General features: G+C 29.5%; 1 pseudogene; it reads left to right on the forward strand.

The window, feature by feature from the left end:
- The first annotated feature begins 3,380 nt into the window (after positions 1 to 3,380).
- On the forward strand, positions 3,381 to 7,181 carry LOC125845457 (uncharacterized; annotated as a pseudogene).
- Positions 7,182 to 10,058: the final 2,877 nt, after the last annotated feature.

The following is a 10,058-nucleotide window of genomic DNA, read 5'->3' on the forward strand; positions in this document are numbered from 1 at the left end:
AAATTTGCTATAGAAGAAAAAAACTACGAAAATCCAGAAGGATTAAAAATAAAAATAATATTTTCAAATTTAGGAAGAAGGTATAAAAAAATAGGTGAAAATCTATATCTAATGATAGAAAAAGAAACAGTAAGATTAGAAGATAGTCTAACTGCAATGGTACGAATAACTAGAGAAAATGAAGAAATAGATAGAAAGAAAGAAATAGATACAATAAAACAACAAGCAAAATTAGAAATACAACAGATTGAAGAAGTGAAAAATAATAAAATAATTGCCTTAGAAAAAGAACTAACTATGCTTAAAGAATTATATGCGGCTAAACAAAAAGAAAAAGAAATAGAAACAGACTTAAAAATAGAGATAGAAAAATTTAAGGAAAAACTGACTAAAGAAACCCCAGATATAGGAATTGATAATGTTGATATAGATGAAAACTGCTCAGAACAAGGCTCAGATATAAGCGAGACATATACGGAAATAATAGAAAAAATAGACGAAACCGAAACAATTAACAATAAGATAGAAATAAATACGGAAGAAATTAAAAATGAAGCAAGTACGAGTACACTAGAAGTAAAAAACCCAAAATCAATAAGTCCTAATTATTATACAGTTAGCTATGAAGAATCTGACAGATATAATAGCTTGTGGAATAAAAGACTAAACAAAAAATGGACACCATCTACAACATCCCGCAATAATGGATTTTTAGATTTAGATTGCGTAACGGATATAAACAAAACAATACAACTATGGGTAGGATATATATCAAAACAACTAATAGATAATAAAATTGGAATGACAGAAGTACCAGGATATATAGAAAGAACACTTATAGGAATAGTAAAATTATGGTTACAAAATTTAGCAGAAGAAAGTACAAAAACATTAAGAAATAATAAGAAAATAGACGGAGAAATTGTGACTACACCAATCGATATATTAAATAAATATGAAATAACTATAAGAAATGTATTCAGTAGTACAACTACAGAAGTAGAAGAGCAGAATAAAGAAAAACAGTTACATAGAAATTTAATGCTAAAATTAGCTATATGTAATATGTGCTACATAGACGAATATACATGTGTATTTAGAGAATATTATTACAAAGGAACATATAATGCAGAAGACTCAAAAGAAATAAGAAAATTATATTTTACAAAATTACCAGAACCATTTAGTTCTAAAATAATAAAAGATTGGAACGAAGCAGGATTACAAGATACACTTGGAGCAAGAATGAGATATCTACAAAAATGGTATTCAGCAATATGTGAAAAATATAGAGAAGACAAAAAAATGAAAAAAACAATAATCAGAAACCTAGCATATTGTAAAGATAAGATAGCACCTCAATTCGGATGCAATGATAATTATGATAAAAAGAAATATAGAAAATCAGGGAAATATAAAAAATATAAATCCCAATACAGACATAAAAGACCAAGAAGAAGATATTACATAAAAAATACTAAAGTAAAAAGACCTTTTAGACCAAAGAAAAAAATAACAAAATGTACATGTTATACTTGCAAAAATAATAGTAGAAAATTACTACAACAGATATTACACACCAATGATAGATACAGGAGCAGAACAAAACATGTGTAAACATAATTGTCTACCAGATGAAAAATGGGAAAAATTAAAAACACCTATAGTCGTCACAGGATTTAATAATGAAGGAAGTATGATAACATATAAAGCAAAAAATATAAAGTTACAACTATGGGATAAAATATTAACTATAGAAGATATATATAGTTATGAATTTATAAATAAAGACATGCTTTTAGGAATGCCATTTCTAGAAAAACTATATCCCCATGTAATAACAAAAACACATTGGTGGTTTACCACACCATGCGAACAAAAGATAGGAGCAAAAAGAGTAAGTAATAAAAACAGAAAGCCTACACCATGGATTAAAGGAAGTGAAAAAATCACTCAAAAACTAGAAAATGTTAAAGAAAATACCCACAATATAGAATTAATAATATTTTCAATAGATAAATTAAAATTAATTCAAGAAAAATTAGATATGTTATATAGTGAAGATCCCTTAAAAGGATGGGAAAAACATAAAACCAAAGTAAGAATTGAATTGATTGATGAAAATAGTATAATAACCCAAAAACCATTGAAATATAATTTTGAAGATTTAAAAGAATTTAGAATGCATATAAAAGAATTATTAGAAAACAAATATATTCAAGAAAGCAATAGCAAACATACAAGTCCAGCATTCATAGTAAATAAACACAGCGAATAGAAAAGAGGTAAAAGTCGTATGGTTATTGACTATAGAAATTTAAATGCGAAAACAAAAATATATAATTACCCCATACCTAACAAAGTATTAAAAGTAAGACAAATACAAGGATATAATTATTTTAGTAAATTTGATTGTAAATCAGGATTTTATCATCTAAAGCTAGATCAAGAATATAAAAAATTAACAGCTTTTACAGTACCACAAGGATTTTATAAATGGAACGTACTACCTTTTGGATACAAAAATGCACCAGGAAGATATCAACATTTCATGGATAATTATTTTAACCAACTAGAAAATTGTATAGTATACATAGATGATATATTGTTATATTCACGAACAGAAGAAGATCATATAAGATTATTAGAAAAATTTATACATATTATAACACACTCAGGAATAAGTTTAAGTAAGAAAAAGGTAGAAATAATGAAAAATCAGATATAATTTTTAGGAATACAAATAGATAAGAATGGTATAAAAATGCAAAACCATATAGTACAAAAAATAATAAATTTTGAAGAACAAATAGATACGAAAAAGAAATTACAATCATTTTTAGGATTAGTAAATCAGGTAAGAGAATATATACCTAATTTAGCAGAAAATCTAAAACCTTTGCACAAAAAATTGAAGAAAGACGTAGAATATTATTTTGATAAAAAAGATCAAGAACAAATGCAAAAAATAAAATTATTATGTAAGAAGTTACCTAAATTATATTTTCCAGATGGAAGTAAAAAATTTATATACATAGTAGAATCAGATGCAAGCGAAATAAGTTATGGAGGAGTATTAAAATATAAATACGATAAAGAAAAAATAGAACATCATTGTAGATATTACTCAGGGACATTTACAAATCCCAAAATAAAATGGAAAATAAATAGAAAAGAATTATATGCACTATATAAATGTTTATTAGCTTTTGAACCATATATAGTATATAATAAGTTTATTGTAAGAACAGATAATACAAAGGTAAAATGGTGGAGCACAAGGAATATACAAGATTTGGTAACAACCAAAGAAATACGGAGACTAGTATTAAATATACAAAATTTTACATTTACAATAGAAGTGATAAGTACTAACAAAAATGTCATTGCAGATTACATTTCAAGACAAAGCTACACAGACGGATCTAGACAACGAAAATGCTATTGAAAAGATATTCAATGCTATGACATTGCTTTGTACAAAAGTAGATAACCTAGATAAAGAGATACAACAAATGAAAGGTCAGCAGCATGACAATAAATATGCGGAGCTAAGTCGATCGGAAGACTTGAAAACTGAAGAGCTAGAAGGTGACGATGGGAAACACCGAAAAACCCAAACTAACAATTTGTTACATGTAGCTACAGGTAGCACATCATCTACAAAAGAAGAAAAAAGATATGTTAATACAAATATGAACAAGATATTTGAGAAACCATTTGTACCTAGAAATCAAAACCCCATATTTGTTCCACCACAAATAAGTACCTACAAAGACAGCTTAGGACAGGATAAGAAAATCTATAATCATATAACCAGACCCTATATAGAAAACATTCACAAAATACAAACCTTTGTAAACAAAAACCCTAGATCTAAAACTACCCAAAATCCACACGAAGATTATATTACCCAAACTCTACAAGGATACAATAAACTAATTGCCATACCTAAGACAAATGCAAATCTAGTGGCAACTTGTTATAACTATGGATTACTAAACACAGTATACACCCAGACAGGATGTAATGATCTGGAAAGTCATATTTGATGTTTTTATAAAATTACCATTTTTACCCCTCCCGATAGTTGCCGCGAGTCATTCATGATTAGTCGGTGAAGTTAATTTTAAGAATTTTAAACTATTCGATAAATATGATTATTTAATTGATGGATATTCATTAAATAATTAATTTATTTAGTTATTGGGTAATGGGTCAAGTCCATAATCCATTTAGTGAGCCATGTAAAATAAATTAAACCTAAACTATAAGAGAGAACCGTACAGTTGGTGCGGCATCAAGTCACAAAGTAAAAAGAGGACTTAAGCAGTGAATCCTCTTCCTTCAAGTAAGAAATCTAACTAAGCTTTTATGATGATTTTATATATATGTGTGTGTGTGTGTGTTTGCAAGTGAAAGAGTTAAAAACCAAATAGTCCAATTGGTTAACAAACATTTTCCACTAATAATCATGTATGGAAAAGAATTGAATATTTAAATTATGTATTCCATTGGAATTTGGTCTTTAAAGGATAAGTTGGAGTGGGAAATATTTTGACATATTGATAGCCAACAATAAGCTAATAATTGGTAAGTTTTAGATAGCAGTAAATTGTGTTAAACTATAGTGAGGATCTACGGGTGTAACGAGTTGGTTTTAAAGTTTCTCCAATATTGGTGTTTCAAATTAATGTATAAGTATTGTTTTATGGGTTACTGCCAACAAGAACTGGGACTATATCATAGGGCAATTATGACCATTGATTAGGGGATGTGATATTATTGAATAGATGCACTAATAATATTCTTTCTAAAAGTATTCCACGAGCACACATTAGTTACTGTTAAGTATTGATTTCGTAACTTGGTTTTGATTTTGAAAATTTTGTAGTTATCACATTATACTTCAAGTTTGATATATTGAGGATATGAAAAGTTGATAGGTAATGATTGCTACACTATGTGTGGTTAGCAATTAGGAATTTGAATTGGAGATACAGTGAGGACGTATGTATTCTTAGGTTCGGAGATGGTGTTCTTTCTATGGATGATTGGTAATTTGGCTTAATCTCTTATTATTATCACATTAAGAGTTAAGTTTTGGCATATTAAGATAGGTAAATAAATATTAGATCTATTGTATCATATAAATACCATTCGAATTATGATATTGGAAAAGAGTTGAAACTTAACCCTAAGCTTAAAACTTAGGAACTTGATTATAGATTTTGGGTGATCGTATGGGTCTAGGCTAAACCTATAGTAATATGGATGTTGTTAGTTTCGAAATCTTATTGTGACTATGTACTTGAATAGATTGCATTGATTTGGAAGCTCAACGAAAAGGGAAGGCTCAAGTCCTGGAGTGAATTCTTGATTGATTGAGGCAAGTGAATTTCTAAACCCTTGTTAACTGTATGGAATTCGTGTATTTCCTTGTGGTATATGTTTGGGAGTAATGTGATCAATTGTTTGTGTGATGTGTTGAGAATTGTTTGAAAGACTTGTTGAATCATTGTAGAAGTTGTATCATGATTCTATTGTTGTGATTTGTGCAATGTTATGAAAATGGTCATCTCCTCATTATTTGTGTGAACATGTCATTTGTATTGTTTAGAGACATGGTTGTGACAAGTGTTATGTGCATTGAGAAAGAATAAGAAATTAAAGAGCATGTACCATTTCGAGTGACGTATCGCGCGCCGCGATGGATACTATATTTCGAGGGACGTATCGCGCGCCGCGATGGATACTATATTTCGAGGGACGTGTCACGCGCCGCGATGGATATTATATTTCGAGGGACGTATCGCGCGCCGCGATGGATGCATGGACAGATATGTCCCCCATGGGTCCCGGACTGAGAGACAGCGGGTGTGTATAATTAGGTCAGACATGCATCACTACACTTGACATTGCATTTCATTGCATTGCATTATTTTTATTATTGATGAACTTGATCTTGTGTGTTGCTGATCTTGTGAGTGCCTTTCTGTGAAACTTGTTATTGATGAATATTGAGAATATATAATCTGTTAGAGTGCTGTTGTTGAGCTGTATGATTTGTAAACTGTGAATTGTTAGGTTGGGCTGGTTTTATGCAGGTTGTAGCTATGGAGGTTAGGATGGGGTGTAAGGAGTACCCGTACTCTATACCCTTAGCTTGTGTTTAGAGGTTTGCTTGTTGAGTACCGTGTGGTCTAGTACTCACCCTTTGCTTCTACAATCTTTTGTAGGTTACAAGCCCGGATCTTCGTGATACCTTTCATTCTCTTCATTTCTGAGGCTTTCTATGGAGATCTGAGAGGTAGTTGTTTGTCATCTCAGCGAACCTCCTTACTCCTGTTTATGATTTTGTTTTTACTTGAAAGACAACATCATTTGAGACTTGCGTATTTTATTTCAATTCTAATATTTACATTAGAGGCTTGTGCACGTGACAACCAGATTTTGGGGATTGAATTAAGTTGACTTGTTTTCATAATAGTAATTGTTATTGAACTTTGCTTTATTTCCGCATTTTATAGAAATGATTGGGTTTTAGGCAGACTTGTCTTGGTGGGATACGACGAGTGCCATCACATCCATTTTTGGGTCATGACACAGGAGATGAAATAGCTACAATTCCGGAGCTACACAAAGCATTCATGCACTACAAAAGAATAACTAAGGGAACCGTTTTTTATATAAGATTCTGTTCAGCACCAGCCGAGATACTTTATGATGAAATTAAGACAATCATACAAGTTATAAAAATTGGATTAACTAGAGAAATGATCATACCAGAAAAAATAAAAGAACAAGACGGAATACAAAAAGTGGAGATACCAGCATTTTATGCAGGAAAACGAATTATTGGAATAGCTACTATCTTAAATGAGTTAACATCTAATTACTTAAACAAAAATTCGATATAGAGTTATTATTCAATAGAGCAAACAATGATATATTCAAATTGTCGAGAAATCAGAGTAGCAGATATGGAAGAACTCAGGCAATGGGCACTAAGTCTACTAAAACCTGAGCAACAGCCAACTATAAGAGCTATAAGAAAGAACTTTATCTCATCAGAAATAATGACAAGATATTGTAAAACTATTGGACACAAATATCCGGATCATCAATGTTCTAAATGCCAAGGAGAAGATAACGTAATTCCAGACGTACAGGTGGAGTAAAAACAAGAAGCAACAAAAGCCGACAAGATAGAAAGAAAAGGTTATGCGGACAAGCTAAGTGGAAATTAAAAGAAAAGATAGTGGGAGACTTTATGTAAAGTAAAGAGCTAGTGGAAGACTTTAGATAAAGTAATAGTAGCAACGTGTTAGATTAATAGTAATATGTACAAAAGTATGAATAGTATTAAAGATGTAAAGTAACTATAGTTAGATGTAAAGTAACCATAGTATAGAATAAAGTAACCATAGTAGGGTTACTTATATTTGTATAAATAGATAGCCATTATGGCATAAATAGGCAAGACTTTCTACACGGAAAGCAAGCCTCTCTTTGTAATCAAAATACTCTCAATAAAAATATATCAGTTTCAAAGCTAGGCTATGGATCAAAATATTCCAGATATCACACAGGTACATATATTTATGATTATGCATAGCTAAAATCTATAAATTCCTAAATATCATAGCATATTTAAATAAGTTTATTTAGTTATTATATACTAGAATTATTTAAGCATGCTTTTTAGTTTGTTAATATGAGGAAAAAAGGAAAAACTTCCAGACTATGCCATCCTAAGGTTGAAACCATAGGCAAAGAAGCCGTGAGGGGAGTAAACAAAGTTGAAGGCGTTGTTAGGAAGTAATTACCTTTGAAAGTACGACGTTAACAGTGATAGGAAAACATGTTAAAATAATCTAATTTATAGTAATCTAATATAGATCATTTGTTATGCATATGGTATAAAGGAATTATGGTTAAATAATCATGAATATCTTTTTACATGATGAAATGATATTAAATTACAAAATACTAATCTTGTATGTATTAAGAAACATAGAAATTATGGAATAAAAACAAATGATATGGCAGCAGATATTTGAAGAAGAAGAAGAAGAAGAATTAATAGAATTAATGAACCAACTATGGTATGAAGATGAAATTCCAGAATTTAACTTGAGTGATTTAGAAATTCAATATTCAGATTAATGATAAACCAAGAATAGTTACAATATTGGCAACAAACTATAATAGATATTATGATATTGAGCAATTTAATAAAAGAAAATATAGAAACATTCCAACAAACTCACGACATACAATACATAGAATATATATTAGAAAATATAAAAGAAATCATAAGATTAATACCTCTAGAAAAGATGTATTATGAATGAATTAACTTATAACCGAGGACCCCCCCCCCCCCCAACTTGATCATATTAATTCGTATCTGTGGTTTTCTCTATTATCCATGTTTGCTTCTTTTTTATTACTTAGCTCTGATACCAAGTTGGGGGGGAGGGGGTCCTCTGTTATAAGTTAATTAGTTCATAATACATCTTTTCTAGAGGTATTAATCTTATGATTTCTTTTATATTTTCTAATATATATTCTATGTATTGTATGTCGTGAGTTTGTTGGAATATTTCTATATTTTCTTTTATTAAATTGCTCAATATCGTAATATCTATTATAGTTTGTTGCCAATATTGTAACTATTCTTGGTTTATCATTAATCTGAATATTGAATTTCTAAATCACTCAAGTTAAATTCTGGAATTTCATCTTCATAACATAGTTGGTTCATTAATTCTATTAATTCTTCTTCTTCTTCTTCAAATATCTGCTGCCATATCATTTGTTTTAATTCCATAATTTCTATGTTTCTTAATAAATACAAGATTAGTATTTTGTACTTTAATATCATTTCATCATGTAAAAAGATATTCATGATTATTTAACCATAATTCCTTTATACCATATGCATAACAAATGATCTATATTAGATTACTATAAACTAGATTATTTTAACATGTTTTCCTGTCACTGTTAACGTCGTACTTTCAAAGGTAATTACTTCCTAACAACGCCTTCAACTTTGTTTACTCCCCTCATGGCTTCTTTGCCTATGGTTTCAACCTTAGGATGGCATAGTCTGGAAGTTTTTCCTTTTTTCCTCATGTTAACAAACTAAAAAGCATGCTTAAATAATTCTAGTATATAATAACTAATATAAACTTATTTAATTATGCTATGATATTCAGGAATTAATAGATTTTAGCTATGCATAATCATAAATATATGTACCTGTATGATATCTGGAATATTTTGATCCATGGCTTAGCTTTGAAACTGATATATTTTTATTGAGAGTATTTTGATTACAAAGAGAGGCTTGCTTTCCTTGTAGAAAGTCTTGCCTATTTATGCCGTAATGGCTATCTATTTATACAAATATAAGTAACCCTACTATGGTTACTTTATTCTATACTATGGTTACTTTACATCTAACTATAGTTACTTTACGTCTTTAATACTATTCATACTTTTGTACATATTACTACTAATCTAACAAGTTGCTACTATTACTTTATCTAAAGTCTTCCACTAGCTCTTTACTTTACATAAAGTCTCGCACTATCTTTTCTTTTAATTTCTACTTAGCTTGTCTGCATAACCTTTTCTTTCTATCTTGTCGGCTTTTGTTGCTTCTTGTTTTTACTCCAGCTGTACGTCTAACTTCCTCGGGCTAACTCTATTCCTGACATTTTCCAATATAATACTAATGAGTTATTTATATTTCTATCGTTTATTGCTACTGAATAATTAGCACTTATTATGAACTTGAATTTTTGGTATATTAAATTTCCTTTTACTGCACTTATTATACTTCTTTCTATTGGTTCTATTATTCTGTCATCTGCCAAATATATTTCTATTGGTGTATTTATTCCTTCTCTAAAACAAGTTTTTATTAATAACTCTGTTCCACCTAAGTGTACGTATTTTATTGGTTCTTTAGCTTTAATTTCTTGTATTTCTTTATTTATTATCCTTTTATTTATTATAGGTATTCTTGCTTTTCCTTTGATATA

The sequence above is a fragment of the Solanum stenotomum genome, chromosome 11, assembly GCF_019186545.1.
Source record: "Solanum stenotomum isolate F172 chromosome 11, ASM1918654v1, whole genome shotgun sequence".
Taxonomy (NCBI): domain Eukaryota; kingdom Viridiplantae; phylum Streptophyta; class Magnoliopsida; order Solanales; family Solanaceae; genus Solanum; species Solanum stenotomum.